This window comes from Hyperoodon ampullatus, assembly GCF_949752795.1.
Source record: "Hyperoodon ampullatus genome assembly, chromosome: 1".
NCBI classification, from domain to species: domain Eukaryota; kingdom Metazoa; phylum Chordata; class Mammalia; order Artiodactyla; family Ziphiidae; genus Hyperoodon; species Hyperoodon ampullatus.
The window spans coordinates 190942168-190959461 of NC_136914.1; the positions used below are offsets into that span (position 1 = coordinate 190942168).

Here is a 17294-nt window from a genome sequence, read left to right on the forward strand (position 1 = left end):
GCTGTTGCCAGTATTTGGGGCTTAATCATAAACCAACTTTGCTTTGAAGAAGCTTGGGAATAAAACCCAGAAAAATTCCCATGCCATCCTCGGAACTTGGGTATATTTAAGGAGAAGCTGGGGATTTGGTTCTTTCAAACAGCAGTTGTGCCTGTACTAAGTGAAGTAAATCAGTTCCTAGCAGGTGACTTAGAACACTTCTAAGATGCACTCTCCATTATGAGACAAAGCAAAGAGTGTTGTGTTCCTGAGATGGAACCCACTACCTTCACAAGAATTACTGATTTACTTTACAGAAACCTGGCACATACCTTTAATGGCTTCTGATGAAAGCTGGACCATAAATAAATACTTTTGTATATTTGTTTTGACATCTTTAGAATTACAAAAACAATCCCAAATTTAAAAATCACTGCTATATATGCACACACAGAAACTCCACAACTCTTTAGCCTCCACTAATTGAAGGTATCCAAGTCCCCATTTTTGGGTGTTTGGAAGTAATTTAGAATAGAAACACAGTATGTTTTTACATTTAACATGTGTGCTGCTTAACTTTGTCAAAGAAAATTGAGATCTGAGTAAGTCTTATTTATAACAGGGCAAACAGGTAGAAGCATGAGCAGCTATTTAAGAGGGACTATATTAACTATTTGGAAGGAAAAATGTGCTTTTTTGGTCACATATATCCCCATGTAGTAGTTTTTTTGTTGTTTCTTAATTAATAAACTTTATTTCCTAGAGCAGTTTTAGGTTTACAGCAAAATTGAGCAGCAAGTACAGAGTTTTCTCATAAACTCCCTACCACGTGCCCCCCAACCTCCCTTACTATTGACATCTCACACCACAGTGGTACATTTGTTATAATTGATGACCCTACATTAACACATCATTATCACCAAAGTCCGTAGTTTCCATTAGGGTTCACTCTTGGTGTTGTACGTCTTCTGGGTTTGGACAAATGTATAATGACACGTATCTGCCATTGTAGTATTGTATGGAATAGTTTCACTGCCCTAAAAATCCTCTGTGCTTTGCCTGTTTATCCCTCCCTTCTCACCAACCCCTGGCAACCACTGATCTTTTTACTACCTTCATAGTTTTGCCTTTTCCAGAATGTCATATAGTTGGAATCATACAATATGTAGCCTTTTCAGATTAGCTTCTTTTACTTAGTAATATGCATTTATGTTCCCTCCATATCTTTTCATGCCCCGATAGTGCATTTCTTTTTAGTGCTGAATATTATTCCATTGACTGGATGTACCACAGTTAATTTACTCATTTACCTACTAAAGGACATCTTGGTTGCTTCCAAGTTTTGATAATTATGAATAAAGCTGCTATAAAGATCCATGTTCAGGTTTTTTGTGTGAACATACATTTTTAATTCATTTGCATGAATACTAATCATTGCAGTTGCTGGATCACATAATAAGAGTATGGTTTTTTTGTAAGAAAATTCCACAGTGGCTGTATCATTTTGCATTCCCACCAAGAATGAATGAGAGTTCCTGTTGCCAGCACTTGGTGTTGTCAGTGTTCTGGATTTGGGCCATTCCAATAGGTGTGTAGTGGTATCTCATTGTTATAATTTTTAATTGCCTAATGACATATGAGCACCTTTTCATATGCTTAGTTTGCATCCCTATGTCTTCTTTTGTGAGGTGTCTATTCAGATCTTTTGTCCATTTTTTAGTTGGGTTGTTTTCTTATTGTTGAATCTTAAAGAGTTCTTTGTATATTTTAGATAACAGTCTTTTATTATCAGATGTGTCTTTTGTAAATATTTTCTCTCAGTCTGTGACTTGTCTTCTCATTCTCTTGATGTTGACTTAAGTAGAGCATACGTTTTTACTTTTAAGGAAGTCCAGTTTATCAATTATTTCTTTCATGGATTGTGCCTTTGGTGTTGTATCTGAAAAGTTATTGTCATCCCCAAGGTCATCTAGGTTTTCTCTGATGTTATATCTTCTACGAGTTTTACATTTAAGCCTCTAATCCTTTTTGAGTTAATTTTTGTGAAGAGTGTTAGGTCTGTGACTAGATTTTTTTTTTTTTTTTTTACATGTGGATGTCTAGTGTTATAGCACCGTTTATTGAAATGACTGTCTTTGATCCATTGTATTGCCTTTGCTCCTTTGTCAAAGATCAGTTGACTGTATTTACAGGGGCCTATTTCTGGGCTCTCCTGTTCCATTGATTTGTCTATTCTTTCACTAATACCACACTGTCTTCATAACTGTAGCTTTATAGTAAGTCATGAAGTCGAGTGGTATCAGTCCTCCAACTTTGTTCTTCTCCTTCAATATTGAGTGTTGGCTCTTCTGTGTCTTTTGCCTCTCCATATAAACTTTAGAATCAGTTTGTCAATATCCACAAAAACAACTTGCTGGGATTTTGATTGGAATTGTGTTGAATCCATAGATCAAGTTAGGGAAAACTGACATTTTGACAATATTGAGCCTTCCTATCTGTGAGCATGGAATATCACTTCATTTATTTATTCTTTGATTTCATTCATAAGAGCTTTGTAGTTTTCCTCATATAGATCTTGTACGTATTTTGTTATTTTATAAGTATTTCAGTTTTAGGGTTGCTAGTGTAAATGGTAATGTGTTTTTAATTTCAAATGGAAATTTGATTATTGTTAGTATATAGAAGAGCAGTTGACTTTAGTATATTAACCTTGTATCTTGCAATCTTGGTATAATTGCTTATTGATTCCAGGAGGTTTTTTTGTTGATTCTTTGGATTTTCTAGATAGATGATCATGTCATTTGCAAACAAAGACAGTTTTATTTCTTCCTTCTCAATATGTATACCTTTTAGTTTCTTTTCTTACCTCCTCTCATTACAGTACAATGTTGAAAAACAGTAGTGAGAGGGAACGTTCTTGCCTGTACCTTATCTTAGCAGGAAAGCTCTGAGTTCCTCAACATTAATTCTAGGTTGGGGTTTTTTTTCTCTCAACACTTAAAAATATTTCACTCCACTGTCTTCTTGCTTGCATGGCTTCTGAAGAGAAGTCAGGTGTAATTCTTATCTTTGTGCCTCTATAGGTATGGTGCTTTTTTCCTGTGGCTTCCTTCAAAATTTTTTTCATTATTTTTAATTTTCTGAAGTTTGAATATTATATGTGTAGGTATAGTTTTTTTGGAATTTATCCATTCAGTATTCTCTTCCTAGATCTGTGGTTTGGCATCTGACATTAATTTGGGTAAATTCTCATTCATTATTGCTTTAGATATTTCATCTGTCCCTGTCTCTTTCTTCTCCTTCTGGTATTCGCATTACATATATGTTAATTTAAACCTTTTGTAATTGTCCCACAGTTCTTGTATATTCTGTTCTGGTTTTTTCCAGTCTTCTTTCTCTGTGCTTTTCAGCTTTGGAAGTTTCTGTTGTCATATGCTGAAGCCCAGAGATTCTTTCCTCACCTGTGTCAGGTTTACAAAGATGTTCCTTGTTTCTATACTGTGTTTTGGATCTCTAGTACTTATTTTTAATTCTTTCTTAGAAATTTCATCTCTTTAATTATTCATCTGTTCTTGCATATTGTCTGCTTTTTTTTTCCATTAAAGCCCTTGACAGATAAATTATATTTTTAAAAAATTCCTGGTCTGATTATTCTAACATACCTGCCGTATCTGACTATGGTTTTAATGCTTGTTCAGTCTCTCTTTTTTTTTTTTTTTGCTGTACGCGGGCCTCTCACTGTTGTGGTATCTCCCGTTGTGGAGCACAGGCTCCGGACGCGCAGGCTCAGTGGCCATGGCTCACGGGCCCAGCCGCTCCACGGCATGTGGAATCTTCCCAGACAGGGGCACGAACCCGTGTCCCCTGCATCGGCAGGCGGACTCTCAACCACTGCGCTACCAGGGAAGCCCTTGTTCAGTCTCTTTAAATGATGTTTTTTGCCTTTCAGTATGCCTTGTAATTTTTTTGTTGAAAGTGGACATGATGTACTGGGTAAGAGGAACTATGGTAAATAGGCCGTGGTAAGGTGTGGAGGGAAGGGAAGCATTCTATAGTCCTATGATTAGGTCTCAGGCTTTTGATGAGCCTGTGCCCCAAGCAGTGAACTTCACCAGTGCCTCTCAGTTTTCTTCTCCTCCATAGATGACACAGGAGAGTTAGAGGGGGCTAGAGTTGAATATTTCTATTCTCCCAGGTAGGTTAGGCTCTGATAAAACCCCCTAGCAGGTTAGACTCTGATGAAATAGTTTCTCCTGAGGGCAGGCCTTGTTAAGAAGAACAGAAAGCTCTGGTTTATTTCAAAATGGTTCCTTTTTTCCTTCTCCTGCCAGAAGCAAGAGGGGATTCACTGAGGACCTGGCAGAGTTCACTCCCCGCTATGCCTGGTCACCTGAAATTTTTATTTTTTATTTATTTTTTTAAATTAATTAATTAATTTTTGGCTGCATTGGGTCTTCGTTGCTGTGCGCAGGCTTTCTCTAGTTGCGGCGAGCAGGGGCTACTCTTCATTGCGGTGCACGTGCTTCTCATTGCGGTGGTTTCTCTTGTTGCAGAGCACAGGCTCTAGGCGTGTGGGCTTCAGTAGTTGTGACGTATGGGCTCAGTAGTTGTGGCTCACGGGCTCTAGAGCTCAGGCTCAGTAGCTGTGGCGCACGGCTTAGTTGCTTCGCAGTATGTGAGATCTTCCCAGACCAGGGCTTGAAGCCGTGCCCCCTGCATTGGCAGGCAGATTCTTAACCACTGCACCACCAGGGAGGCCCCTGTCCCCTGAAGTTTTTAACTTAGACTTGTCCACACCGAGCCTCTAGCAATTTGTCAATTACAGTTTAGGTTTTCCGACCATGGTTCCCATGGAGGTTTCTGCTCCTGTAAATTGTGATTCTCTGTATCTACCTGTCTCTCTCTCCAATTTGGGGGACAGCAGTTTGACCTGTGACCTCACTTATCTGATGGATCTAAGAAGAATTGTTGATTTTTCAGTTTGTTCAGCTCTTTGCTGTTAGGGTGGAATTGCAATTTCTAAGCTCCTTACAGACTGGAGACTGAAATTTCTAGTTGTTTTTTTATACCCAGCATTTGATATTTTGGCAGTTGAGTTTCAAACAGTAAGGTAGAAATCAGTTTACATATTGCTTAGTCATTGTTTATTAGTGAAGAAAAGCATTCTGACATTCTTAGCTGTAAGTAGGCCCTTGATTTGAAGTATGTAGTTTAAAAGGACTGAAAAATTATTAGCTAAGTTCTTTTGAATTTTATACCTCATAATTATGAGGTAGGTGTTTTACTTCTGCTTTCTTAGGGAGCCTTGAAGAAGATTATTATATTTATTCTAGTTTTAACACTTGAATCATTAAGGATTACCAGGTTGAATCAGCTAGGAAAAATAAATAGTAAAGAAAAACAGTTATGTCTGAGGCAAGTGATTTATATTCTGAGCTATTATTTATTGGGAATACTTTTTGAGTTAATGGAAAAATTACTTTTTTTCGATCTTTTAACTTATTTCGGAGTGTGCTAAATTCTGCTTCTTACCCTTAAAATCCAACCTGCACATTTAGTGAGCTCTGAATTTTTTTTGAAATGCAAAAATCAAGAAGAAAGATTTTTAGAATTGTATGAAACATGTTAAGTGCTTAAAGATAACTTTTAGGCCACTTGAGAGTTTCAGTTTTATGTTCTTGTTGATAGCATATTTTACAAAGTATCATAAGGCATTCTTTTCTGTTTTATAAGCTCTTTCCCTGTGAGATAAAATTTCTCTAAGCCAGATTTTTAATAATATTCCTTGACATTTTTTAAAAAGATGTAAACCAAACCAATTAAGTATCTTCTTATTCTGTGCTCAGTGAAGATTTGTGTTCATACATTTAGGAATGATTTACACATAGTTCTTAAAGTGATCATTTGTTTCAGGTGATTGTATGATATATATATATATATATTACATATATATGTGTATATATATTTTTATATATATATTTGTGTTGTTTTGTAATACGCTTGGCCAGGGGTGATACTGCTGTCAAAAAACAAGAAATCATGCATCCTGATACAAACTTGAAGCATTGTCTGCTGCTGTATTTTGTAATCAGGTGTCTTAGAAATGGGCAAAGTGATTTTAAATAGTTATGTCTGGGAAATGAGAGATAAAGAGGGGGAGATTGGTTGGCAAGGAGAAGATGTTCATATATAAAGAAAGTGTTTAGGAAATAAGAGGTAGATGACATTGGATCTGGATACAACCTCAGTACAGTGTTCCAGATAGCTAGTGGGAGTTGAAAAGTATTTGGCCTAGATGTTGGGTCTCTGAAACTGAAAACTGTCATTTGTTGACATATTCCCTTTCTTCATGCTACAATAAAAATATAGTTGCATACACCCTTTATTACTCAGCAAACTGAATTCATGGTGGAGTGTATGATGTACTGAGTGCCTCTGAGTTATTGAGAGAAGATGGTCTCCATAAGCTCATAATAGACACATGGTGTCCCAAATTTTCGGAAGTAGTTAGTTATGTAGTGTGTTCCTGAAGCAAGATTTCTTGTCTTTTGTTTTTGTTTATCCTTTATCACATATTTATTTCAGGTTAAAAACCCGGGGAATGTAATCTTTGCCTTTTATACATTCTTGGAGAAGAATTGATGCCTTGTTTAAGAGATAGTCCATTTTCTTATTCTGTAGGATTTAACATGTGCTCTCACCAAAGGGCACATTGCTAAAGAGTATTTTTTAAATTGCCCAATTCAAATTAGTACGCCAGGGGCCTTGTTACCAAGCACTAACAATGTGGTCTTCCTCACCTGGTATATTGAAATGCCATGTTTCCACAGCCCCCCCCCCATTGATTTGATTTAAAATTTGTACTAAGTTTTTTTTATTTGATTTGATTGATTTTAAATCAGCAATGGCTTGAAAGTAAACTTGGGTGACTAAATTCCTAACTTATTTGCTCCAGTCCAGTTATGCAAATATTTTCCTATATAAGAGGCATTGAGCTTTTTCCAAGTGAATTTTTTTGTGTGTATATTATATTCGTGAAACTCGATTTATAGTATTCCTGTATTCAAGTTCAAGCTAAAAAGTTAAATAATTTCAGATGTGCCCTTCTTTAAAAAAAAAACAATTTTGAAAAATTGAACTTAAGAATCAGGCTGAGGACGATTAATATTTTTTTGAAAGGATTTAGGTTAATCTTTTATATTATCTATTCCTATGAATTTAATGCATAGTATTTTTTCTAGTGAGTTTAATTGATGGTTCAAAGTTAACTTAGGCAAGTAAGTTAACCTCAGTGTTTTCATCTGTAAAAACGGGATGATATCTACATCATAGGGTAAACCAGATACTACACTTTACTAAAGCCACAACGGGCAGCATTTCTATTATAAGACTTAATAGGAATGTATTCATGATCCAGCTCAAACACCACCTCCTCAGCAAAGTCCGTCCAATTCTTCCTCAGAGTGATTTTACTCTCTTTCTCTGGGTTCCCCTAACACTTAGACAAATTCTCATCTGCAAGAACCAGGCATGTGTTTTATTTGTTCTTTCACCTTACTACCTTTTTTTCTCCCCCTTTCTCATCTTTCCTCCCTCTTCTAAAAAGCGAAACTAGCATGGTACCTGGCACTTGGCAGAGAATGCTAGTATCTGTCACATCTAAACAAATGGCAAAATGGATCTTTGAAAGGTCTCTTCTTTATGTTTCAGAAAATTGGGCACATCCATTTTTGTCCAGTGCTTTTTTTGTATGAATACAAGCAACATCAGCCAACTTCTTTTTCTGAAGTAGCAACAGCATCTGCTATCTGTGCAAGACACTTTAAGGCACAAAGGTTAAAGGCAGACAAAAAATAATTGTGAGTGAAATTCTGCTCATTTCTCCTTCTTTATATTTGGCATTATTGTAGAAATATATAACCTACAAAAAATTGTAAGTTCCTTACTATTTTCTGCAAGCACATTTGGATCTCTAAGTAAATTGATGTTTTTAGTTGTTTAGATTGTTTTGGGGAAGGCTACATTAGTCTTGACCCTCTAGTATGTAGTTTTCTTTGTCCTTAGTTATCATTATTGTATTGATGCATTTAACCAGACCTTTAAACATACTGTTTTTGTATATTGCATCCTTCTGTAATGGAGATTGATCTGTAGTAAGAAGATGATACTCATGGCATTTATTTTTTAAATTGCATTTTTCCTTCCTATTGAGAATTGCTTGGAATTCTAAAATTTTTTTTTTAATTTAGGTGGATCATATGGCAGAAGACAGTCATTTATTTTTGTTGATTTGGCTTCCTGTATGAATCTACTATATAAAGTTATTTGATTTCCCATAGAACTCCCAATAAGCATTTTAAAGCACAATTTTTTCTCAACTTTCTTCTCAAAAATAGCTGATTTTAATATGTGACTGAAAGTAGGCAGTCAAAAGAGAAAATGGGATTTATTGCTTTTTATATAAACCTAAGGAACCCTAGGTTTAAAACTTAAATTTGGGTAACAACCTAGATTTAATTTCTTCTGTAGCTTGGATGTAGTTAATAGGACTTTGAATTCATCATTTGTACATAGCCCTGTTGGTCTCTTCTCTTCCCGAACACACATTTTTTTGTTTCATATGTGTGTTTGTTATTTGTTTTTTATCTTTTTTTCTATTTTCTCTTTATTTGATTGACTTTTGAACCCAGGTAGGTAGGATAAGGCTGTTTACTCCACTATCAAACGCTTTCCCACATAATAGCCACCAGCCACATGTGGTTATTCAGCATCTGAAAATGGGACTGGTCTGAATTCAGATTGCTGTAAATGTAAAGTACACACGGCATTTCAAAGACTTGGTAGAAAAGAATAAAATAGTTTCATTAATTTTTATGTTAATTACATGTTAAAAGTAGAATATTTTATATTATATATTGCCTTATATATTCTTCCAGTTTACTGGAGTTCCCCAGTGGGGAAAAGAGGAGAGAGTTGCTGACAGTTAAGCCTTTCAGTGAGACAGTGAGGGTATTGCTGCTCTCCTTCCTGAACTCTTATGTGTCCTAATAAATCTTACAAAGAGCAATAGTAGGGTATTGAGCTGAGGGTTGTTCCTGGCTTTGCACTTACTGCCTCATGGCTGGAAGATTTAAAATACAAACCAGTATCTTTATATTACATGTTTTTCTTTAACTTCTATCACTATTAAATTCCATTATATTTACATTATGGCAGTGGCTTTGGCTTATTTATAGCTAAATATATAAAGGGGCGAGGCAAGTAACAAACGAATGAATGCATCCTGTCTTAAACAACGTGAAATTATATATGTCCTGTGCAACAGGTATATGCCATCTCTGGAAGGTAAACCTTATTCCTGTTCAGCTGATTATTGCCTTGTTAGGAGTTCATGTTGCCAGATCTTTCAGGTTTTTAAGAGAAGCCACAAATCTGGATTTTTAAGAATTTGAAATCTCCCAATTTTAAAATACTGACAAATATTATAAGATGTAAAAATATTTATGCAGTCAAACTAAATATAACTGTGGTTTAATGGTACTGCTTTAGAACTTTGGACTTAAGGAGATACTGCTTGGAAATAAATAAAGGTTTTAGGTACTTTAGATGACCTAATTAAAGTATACCAGTTAAGAAAAGAGGTTTACAGTCACCTGCTGATAAATGGTTTTTAAATTTCACACCTTTTAGAGAATATTCATCTCAAAATAATGGATAATTGAGAAATAGTATGTTTCTCTGTATTTTTTGCGTATACTTTTCTAGTATAGTTTTATTTTCTGTAGGGATGTTTTTCTGCTCCTTATTATTTATTTTTCTGTTGCTTGTTATAATGTAAATTTAGTTTTCCTCAACATTTAGAAGAAGGCTGTATCAGGTTGCTTTTTTAACCTTACAGAGCTCCCTTTTCTGGTGTGTGTGTGTGTGTGTGTGTGTGTGTGTGTGTGTGTGTATACTGTTCAGAATATGGTAGCCTGCTTCCTGGCTCTGCTCCCCTCCCCCCACCTTTATCTGGGCTTCCTTTTTCCTTTATCTCTGCAGTCCCTCTCCTGCTCAGTCTTGACCCCACTCCCAGCAGTTTCTCCTTAGTGTGGCCTCTGTTCTTCAGTGGAGCCTTGGAGCAGTTGTTTGGAGATTTCACAGGGGCTAGGTTTCTGCAGCCCCAGGAGAGGCCTACAGGTAGTCCTCCCTTGCACTCACCAAGTTGAAGTTGAAGCATTTGAGTCCCTGTTTTTTTTGCTCGTCAGCGGGGGTCTGCTTTTAGCTGTTGGAGGCCAATTTCATATTCTCATTATGTGGTCCCTCCATGTGTAGTTTACAACATGGCTGTTTCTGCTCTCAGGTCAGCAGGAAGATGTCTCAGAAACTTCATCCCCTTTCAGTAAACCTACCCAGATTAGGCTAGGTCCATCCAGAATAATCTTCCTTTTGATTAATTCAAACTCAAATGATTAGGAAACTTATTTACATCTGCAAAATATTTTCTGCCGTATCATATGACATAATCATGCAAGTGATATCTTGATATATGTAGGTCTTTCCCAATTTAAGAGGTGTGGATTATACTGGGTATATACACCAGGGGGCTGAATTCTTGGAGGTCATTTTAGAATTCTGTCTACCATAATTTTTATTCTATTTTTAATTGCTCTAAAAGGTAACATTACCTAAAGCAAAAATAGTAATGATATATTGTATGTTTATGGCATATAGAAAAAATCAATCTATATTACTATTGTCATTATATATATACATATACATACATATATAATATATAGTATCAGTACATACATATTCTACACACACACACACACACACACACACACTAGAGTAACCTAAACCCTTCCCAATTTCAGCTGCTATCTCAAATTGGCCCACAGCACTTTCCAGTGAATACCTGATGGCTGTTTGGGATTCTCCAGTTTTCAGATCTCTTACATGCTTTATGGCTTCCCTCTGCTTCCTTCGACACTGATACTGATAATACGCAGGTCTTGAGGCTATTGATGATTCATGGAGAATACTTTTCCACATAGTTATGTTGTGAATGTTTCCCTTGGGTTTGGGATCTGCTGTCCATTTGCTCCATCTGTTTTTATGTGAGGAATTAGGAAGGTTCAAAAACTGCTGCAAATGCTGCTGTCCTCCCAGAAAATGTGAACCTAATGTGTGGGGTGGTGGCAAGAAGTCAGATGGTTAACTGTGTTTGAATAGGTTTATGAATTATATTTAAGAACAATAGTCATACTCTTTTTATAAAAGTTGAGAGAAGGCTAAACAGTCATTTGCTGCTGCTTTTAAAAGAAGCCTTTACTAGGAAAAAATCGTAGAAAACTTGGAAAAAACAAAAAACAAAAATAAAGGTGACCTAGCTCATGGAGTTGAAAGCTGTTGTGTTTCTGGCAGTGTATAAAGTCCATTCCCAACCACAGACACAGTATATGAGCTAGAATAGGTTATGTCTCTACCCTTTTGTAGCTCTCTTCCACATTTTGTGCCCAAGTTGGGTCTTATAAAACATTGAGGAATAACATTCATTACCGTTTACTGTTCAGACTTGGTTTTCACTGAGAAATTTACTGAATAGTGCTTGTCCTTATTCCCTAGATAAAGATAAAATAACATTTGAAATTTATTCAGATGAGCTCCAAGGAGTAATCAGTATTTACTAAGGGCCAGTCCTTCACAGACAGGCAATGCAGTTTTGAAATACATATCAACTTCAAGTTCCTTAATCTACAAGTAAAGACTCAACACTCTTTAAACTTAAAGAATAATGTGTATGCTCACTGTTTTAGATGGGTTTACAATACTACAGTGTTCCAAAATTTTGGAACATAACTTCTATTATAAAAAGTTCAGGGCTTCCCTGGTGGTGCAGTGGTTGAGAGTCCGCCTGCCGATTCAGGGGACGCGGGTTTGTACCCCGGTCCGGGAAGATTCCACATGCCGCGGAGCGGCTGGACCCGTGAGCCATGGCCGCTGAGCCTGCGTGTCCGGAGCCTGTGCTCCGCAACGGGAGAGACCACAACAATGAGAGGCCCGCATACCGCAAAAAAAAAAAAAAAAAGTTCAGTTCTCTGCCACACAGAATTTCAGCCATATTGTTATGTAGATTGTTGTTATAAAGATTACAAAAAGATGATAAAGTTGCTAATTCTAAGTGTAGCTATTATGTTTAAAAGCTATTATGTTAAATTATTATGTATGTAAAAATATGTTTATATGTATTTTTTCTCTGCTTCTCTTTTAAGTTCTCAACCAATTTCCTCTCCAGTCATCCTTCAGTTTGGTCATGCAGAGACCCTTCTTCCACTGCTTTCTCTCATGGGCTACTTCAAAGACAGGGAGCCCCTAACAGCTTACAATTACAAGAAGCAAATGCATCGGAAGTTCCGAAGTGGTCACATTGTACCCTATGCCTCAAACCTAATATTTGTGCTTTACCATTGTAAAAATGCTAAGACTCCTAAGGAAGAATTCCAAGTGCAGATGTTACTGAATGAAAAGGTGTTACCACTGGCTCACTCACAAGAAACTGTTTCTTTGTATGAAGATCTGAAGAACCACTACAAGGACATACTTCAGAGTTGTCACACCAGTGAAGAATGTGAACTACCAAAGGTGAACACATCTGATGAGCTATGAGTAACTGGAAAACATTTTTAATTCATCAGGAATCTCCAGGGAGTGATCCCATGCTTGGAAGAGGTGGGCAATCCCTGGCTACAGCAAGCTTTAACATTACTTGGGTATTTCTGTCTTTTCAAAGAAGAACGTTTCTTTTTGAGTCTGGACATGGATGTGTAAGAAATGGTTCTTCACTGGAGCAGCTCTCTTAAAGGAAAAAAATCTATTCAAAAAGATAACTGGCACTACAAACATTTACAGAAGTTAAATATTTATGTAAGAAAACTCACACTAAGATCGAATGTGATTTCAGGATGGTACTTGAAAGTTGGAGTAACAAAGTATTATGTCAGTTGGACAATCCATAACTTGATTGGACTAAGTCTAGGAACTTTACCAGTTGTGCTGCAGTTCTTTCTCTTTTCCTCAGGTAGCACAGTTCTGGTATCATCTTTCTTAATCAGAACTATTATGATTCACTGGGAGTATCGCTTTGAAAGAAAGCTAACATCTCTCTAGTTGAGAATTCGAAACGATATTAATAAACAGAGTCTGATTTAAAAGAACACCTTCGGGCTTCCCTGGTGGCGCAGTGGTTGAGAGTCCGCCTGCCGATGCAGGGGACACGGGTTCGTGCCCCGGTCCGGGAAGATCCCACATGCCGCAGAGCGGCTGGGCCCGTGAGCCATGGCCGCTGAGCCTGCGCATCTGGAGCCTGTGCTCCGCAACGGGAGAGGCCACAACAGTGAGAGGAAGGAAGATAAAAATGTAATAAAATAAATATCTTTGTTAATAGTATTTATAAAGTATTTGAACACTGTTTCAATAATTCCTTTTAACCTCCTAGTGAGTCTTGCAAGGCCATTCTTTAATTATTATCATTCCTGTTTCACGTATGTAACAGTGGAAGAACAAAGAGGACCATTAGCAACAAGACAGAAGAATAGAATCAAAGTTTCTTAAGTCCATTGCTTAGCATTTAAAAAAAATTTTTGTCATTTTTGCTTGTATTTTTATATTTTGCTATTATGTGAAATATATCTTTTGATGGTTTAGTTTCCTTTTTGTTCATTTCTATAGAGAAAGACTTCCCACTGGTGGGCTTAGTTTCACAGATATGAACCCATTTCAAAGAAATGGTTCTGAGTTCTGTCAAATGCCAGGAAAATGTTTGCTATAATAATAAACAGAATTCCTGTGACTTTACTACCAGGTCTTTTCTGCTCTCCGTATTGATACATAATCAGTAACTGATGGTAACAGGCTAGCATTTCAAGCAGCTTTGACTAAATCAGGCAATATAAGGAAACTTTTTTCTAGTAGAAGTTTCCTCAGATTTTCACTTCTTAAAGAAAAATTGAAATCTATTTTATTAAAAATCTAAATAAGTGATACAGCTATATATTGAAGGTATAAAAGAAGATGCATAGATCATTGGTCTGTAGATCATTGATCTTCAAATGAATGATGTTCATAAAATATATGATTAGCTGATAAATACTACCGATGCCTCAATACACTGCTGATTGTTCCTGTAAAGGTCTGGTATTAATCTTTTTCTTTTTTTAAATTTGTAAGTAGGCAGACTAGAAGAGAACAGTATAATGAGCATTCATGCCCATCATACTGTTTTATCAAAATTAACATTATATCATTCGGTTTAGATCCAAATAAGAAGAATTGAGGACTTTTGTATGCCTCCCTGGTGCTTTTGCCCTCACTCCCTGCCTAGAGGTAGCCACCAACATGAAGTTCAGTATTTACCACTTCATTGCATGCTTGACTCTGAAAACTTGTAGTATTGTTGTGGGAATTTAAAATTTTCTATAAATGGACTTATACTGTGCGTATCATTGTTGAATAATTAATTTCTTTTAATTGCTGTATTTGTTTTTCAAGACTTCTTGATCCTGATCACTTGTCTTAAATTAACACCATCAGTTCATCAATACCTGTTGTGTACTTTTTATGTACAAACACTAGACTCAGTCTATGGGCATGTTAAAGTGGAATGAACCTAGCTTTTCTTTCAAGGGGGTTACCTTAAAAGACCTTAAAGCAAATTTACTTGATGTCTGGAACATTAAATGATTTGATTCATAAACTTTTCATAGACTATTAAAGTTTTATAGGAATTGTTTAATTTATTGTTAAATAGGACTGTATAGTTATCATTGTAGTCATTGGTGTGTAAAATATTTCAGGATAGAGGGTAAGTGTGGTCCATTTTTCCTAATGTTACAGAGGTTGTGACATTACTCTGGTGCTATTATTCTCACTTAGGAAATGCCTGAAACTGAAGAATCTCATGATAAAAGCAAAAGGTCTTTTCTAGGATAGGATATATAAAAAGTTGAACGTTGAATAATAATCTTTGGCCAACAAGAGTTCATTCATGATAGGTGACCAAATTATTCAGTCAAGCCAAAATTTAATCGCTATCGGTTCTGAGACTTTGGTCAGTTAGTAAATAACCTATGGACATTAGCCATTTTTCTGTCTAGTCTACAACTTGATGTGTGCAGTGCATTGTACTTACTGTTTTTTATAGTCATTTTATCATTTTGAAGTTTTTGCTCTCCAACACATAATCATGCACTTGAAACTCTTTTTGTATATAATCTTGATCTCAAAAGGAGCTTCGTTTTTTTCAGGCAAAATCAACTTTTATGATATCTTTGAGTGCTTTCCTTTTATAAACTGCAGAATTGATGCATGCCCTTAAATATTTGGGAGTTACATACAACCAAACCAGAATCTATAAGTGTCAATTTTTGGAATATATTTCTCTAAGGTGGTATTTCATATAATTCATTAATGATCCTTGGAATTTGGACTGTGTTCTGCCAAATGTAAGCTGAAAAATAAATATTTGCATTACAGTATAATTTGCCTGTATCTAGCTCTTCTCCTTAACTTACCCAATCACTTAATTCTCATAGAATCACAGGTCACTGAATTCTCTCCTAACTATTCTTTTTCTCTCACTCAAGCATCTTCTTCCACTCACCTATCAGCTCAGTCTACCCTTAAGCACCTTCACATCAATCTGTTAAGCTATTTTTTAATTGGTGTGTGTGTGTATGTGAGAGAGAGAGAGGAGAGAGAAAGGGAGAGAGACGGTATTTTTGAGAAAATTCCACAGCAAGAAAAAAGATGTCATATTCTTCTAGTTAAAAGATTTGTAGTTTGAGCTTCATACCTTGCAACTTGAGAGGAAGTTAACTTCTAAAACTTTAACTATTTTATCATTACTGGAATGATACATTTTATGATAGAAGGATTCTTCAATTTATTACTTCTAAAACCAGTCTCAATTCAACATCTTCCATGAGTACATGACTTTAAACCAGACTTTAAACCAGACTTCCCAGACTTTAAACCATTATTTAGACCCAAGCAGTTTATGTTCACACTTTTGTTTGTGTTACTGGGAGAACAAATAATTGTTCATTAGAATGATAGCCTTCCAAATTGAATAATACTCCTAGTATAATAAGAATGTTTCATTAGAATATTTATTTTACATTATTTATGAAATAGCTAATATGAAAGATTAAGTTGGGATTTATTGATTCTCTCAGCATTTTTCATTAGAGTTCATTCTTCCAACCTTGGGGTTCTGATTGTCTCTTGACCAAATGTTAACAATGTGGGTGCTTTTGGAAACTTTTTCAATAAATATTCTCATTCTGGAAGAAAATCCAATTTTGATGTAAAATATGTAAATATGTACTTGTGAACCATATCTATGATAGAGAGAGAGAGAGGTGGGGTCCTTGGGACAATGACTCGTCAGAAGACCAGGACATGACTAAAACACAGGCCACTAGGGAACTGAGAAAAAATTGAGATGAGATCCCAATGAGCCAAAACAAAAACCAAGCGGGGATATTCCTCTACTGAATTAGTAGAATTAACCAGCAGGTTTAAACAAAATTGTAGGGAAGGAGTTGCAGCCTTAGTGTTCTGTTTACAGGATACTTAGGAGGTGGTATTAAATGGCTCAGAACTGATATGTGAGATTTTCCTACATATCTAGTACTAAGTTATTTTCCTGAACCTTGCTTGGGGTATCAGGGGATGGGGAGGGTGGAGTCGGTCAGAAGTGCTCTTCCTTGCCCTTTCAGAGATCTCCTGATTCTGTTCCTGCCCCCATTTTCATCTGGGCCTTCTCTTTCCTGTACCCTTTTTGTCTCTATCATGTTTAATATGGATTTTTATTCCCAGGAGATATTTCTCAAAGTTATGTTCCAGAAGGGAGCTTCAGCTGGTGAGTTTTGAGAGTTCATAGGGCCCCTCTGCTCAAGTCCTCTCAGAGCTTAAGGTAGTCATTCCTTGCACAACAGCAGTTAGCCCTCTAAACTTCCAGTGAGTACCTATAGTGACTTGGGAGTTCCCTCATTCCCTCAGCTACTCTACTGCTTCCCCCTGCTTCTTCCAGGTAAGATGGTGCTTATTGGTATGGGCCTTGTAGCAATTGGTGGTTTGTCTTCCACCCTCTCAGTTTGGGAAATTCTTAGGGATGCTTCATCAACTTGTGTTGCAGATACAGTCTATGGGTTTTTGTTTTTTAACTTTTGTTGCTCTCTTTTTAGGTGATGGGAGGTGATGGGAAAAGTTAAAAAATCATGCCATCACTGTCATCTTCTCAGATTCTCCTTTCTAAGTCTTTTAGAGGATCA

The 17294-nt window shown here is 36.3% G+C and overlaps 1 pseudogene across 1 annotated transcript in view; it reads left to right on the forward strand.

Annotated features, from left to right (window-relative positions):
* Window positions 1-12627, forward strand: part of LOC307058349 (rab GTPase-activating protein 1-like) — a 19834-nt pseudogene extending 7207 nt beyond the window's left edge. Inside the window, exons 2-3 of the transcript in view lie at window positions 9305-9324; window positions 12234-12627. The product of the transcript in view is annotated as a rab GTPase-activating protein 1-like (transcript). The remainder of the gene's footprint in view (window positions 1-9304; window positions 9325-12233) is intronic.
* The last annotated feature ends 4667 nt before the right edge of the window (window positions 12628-17294 follow it).